Here is a 2,623-nt window from a genome sequence, read left to right as displayed (position 1 = left end):
GATGTTTATGGTATGATGATATGATGTTTATGGTATGATGATATGATGTTTATTGTTTGATTATATGATGTTTATGGTATGATGATATGATGTTTATGCTATGATGATATGATGTTTATGGTATGATGATGTGATGTTTATTGTTTGATTATATGATGTTTATGCTATGATGATATGATGTTTATGGTATGATGATATGATGTTTATGGTATGATGATATGATGTTTATGGTATGATGATGTGATGTTTATTGTATGATTATATGATGTTTATGGTATGATGATATGATGTTTGTGGTATGATGACCACTCGTTTTTGCATCTTCAGAAACAAAGGTTTGCCGAAGCAGTTTCCAGGCTATTGGGAACAATCCTGGACAGGTCGCCACTCCGACGCAGGATACTCGTATGGCTCATTCATCCCAGTAAGCTGGTACTTGCCGACCTCGGAAGGATCAACCCACCTGGTGTTAATTTAACGACATGACAGTGGCTTGATATCAGGACCTTGCAATCTTAAGCCAGCCATCTTAATATTATGGTATACTGTAGTTAAAAAAAAAATCTTAAGTAATTAAGCCAATGCAAGGAGATGAAGAATTTGCTGATGGGATGGCCTACAGGTACGCACACTCACCTCGAAGGTGTCTAACCTGGGTTCGAATCCCGACCGAGCTGTGAACTGCCATTCGGGTGATTCGCAGGCAGGAAGATTAATCATGGTGTTTGGTGTGTCAGATGGACGTTGACCCATCTGGCAGCCTTCAATGGTGGACGCTGAAGGTGCCATGGTATCCTTCGCGAAGAGTAGGTGAGCTATCGCCGGCATCATGAACAAATTACTGTCCTTGCTAGTCTAACGTCAAGCCTGGGTAGCCTCTTCGTTAAGACTTGGGCTAACCCCCCCCCCCAGACCCCACAAGAAAGGTGGCATAATGGTGGTCATTAAAGAATAAGAAGAAGAAGAAGCCTGATGATGCTGAAAAATAATAAGAAGAAGAAGCCAGATGAAGAAGTGATGCATTGCACGTTTAGCTCAAAGTATAATTCCATGAAATACCAGGAATAGTGAAATAATGCAACTCAAAATGGCTTTTAAAATGTTGTAGTGATCTTACCAGAGGGAAAAGAGCGGTAGTTTGTTGTTTAAATGTAAAATCATTTGGTAGGCCGAGACATTCCTCGGACATTTCACCTAGATTTGACAAATAGTTCACAATGTTATAAATACTAATATTTTTGTAAAATATACCGTTATAAAGCCACGACTGTTGAAAATAAATTGTTGCCAAGGTTTTCGGTCGTCCTTGAAGGTTTCGTCCCCGCACATGTTTTGTCTGGAAACCCAAACGTGCCTTCACCCAGTAGGAGAGAGGTCCGAGCGGAAATGAGTTTCCAGAGTTGAAAGAGCGATCTAGGCCTAGTAAAGAAAGGCGCATTTAAAAGGTGAATGGCACCAGCAAACACCACCACCTCGTACATCGATACCCCGCAGGTGAACCTTCACAACCTTTGCCAGGAAGACTGAGGAATAATGGGGAACAATATGGCGGCTGGCACGGCTGGATGTGTAACGATCTTTTTTTTACTGATTTTTCGAGAAAGAATTCTGCGAAAACTTCTTATTTTCATCACCAGATTAATGTTTCAAATAATTTTCTGTGTTTTTACCTTTACCTCTGCCACCGAAGGTGGATGAAGGTTGTTTTCGCCCCTGTCTGTGTCTGTCTGTGAACAGGATATCTCAAAAAGTTGTGGACAGATTCGGACGAAACGTGGTGGACAGGTTGGGTGTGTGACAAGGATGAAACGATGCTAGTTTGGTGAAGATCCGGATCTGAATCAGACAATTTTAAAAAAGTGATTCTTCAGCATTGAGAGATTGGGCCACAAACGATATATAGCAGCATATCTCAAAAAGTTGTGGACAGATTCGGACGAAACGTGGTGGACAGGTTGGGTGTGTGACAAGGATGAAACGATGCTAGTTTGGTGAAGATCCGGATCTGAATCAGACAATTTTAAAAAAGTGATTCTTCAGCATTGAGAGATTGGGCCACAAACGATATATAGCAGCATATCTCAAAAAGTTGTGGACAGATTCGGACGAAACGTGGTGGACAGGTTGGGTGTGTGACAAGGATGAAACGATGCTAGTTTGGTGAAGATCCGGATCTGAATCAGACAATTTTAAAAAGTGATTCTTCAGCATTGAGAGATTGGGCCACAAACGATATATAGCAGCATATCTCAAAAAGTTGTGGACAGATTCGGACAAAATTTGGCACAGAGGTAGTGTTTGTGACAAACAAGGACGAAATGATTAGATTTTGATGAAGATATGGATTCTGATCCGGCTAGTAGAATGTTTAAAGTGATTCTTCATCATTAGTAGATCGGGCCAAAAACGATATAAAACAGGATAACTCAAAAGGTTGTGGACAGATTCGGACAAAATTTGGCACAAAGGTAGTGTTTGTGACAAGGAAAAAATGATTAGATTTTGGTGAAGATCTTGATTCTGATCCGGCTAGTAGAATGTTTAAAGTGATTCTTCACCATTGGTAGACAGAGCCAAAAACGATATAAAACAGGATAACTCAAAAGGTTGTGGACGGATTCGG

General features: G+C 40.6%; 1 long non-coding RNA gene across 1 annotated transcript; it reads left to right on the top strand.

Moving 5' to 3' along the window:
* Window positions 1-251: 251 nt before the first annotated feature.
* Window positions 252-1,281, top strand: LOC137422666 (uncharacterized). The gene is made up of 3 exons (XR_010983570.2): window positions 252-424; window positions 704-810; window positions 913-1,281. It is a non-coding gene; the product is annotated as an uncharacterized LOC137422666 (long non-coding RNA).
* Window positions 1,282-2,623: the final 1,342 nt, after the last annotated feature.

Source organism: Myxine glutinosa, chromosome 2, assembly GCF_964187855.1.
Source record: "Myxine glutinosa chromosome 2, kmMyxGlut1.1, whole genome shotgun sequence".
NCBI classification, from domain to species: Eukaryota; Metazoa; Chordata; class Myxini; order Myxiniformes; family Myxinidae; genus Myxine; species Myxine glutinosa.
The sequence above is the reverse complement of the archived record's forward strand: the minus strand, read 5'-3'. Positions and strand labels throughout refer to the sequence as shown.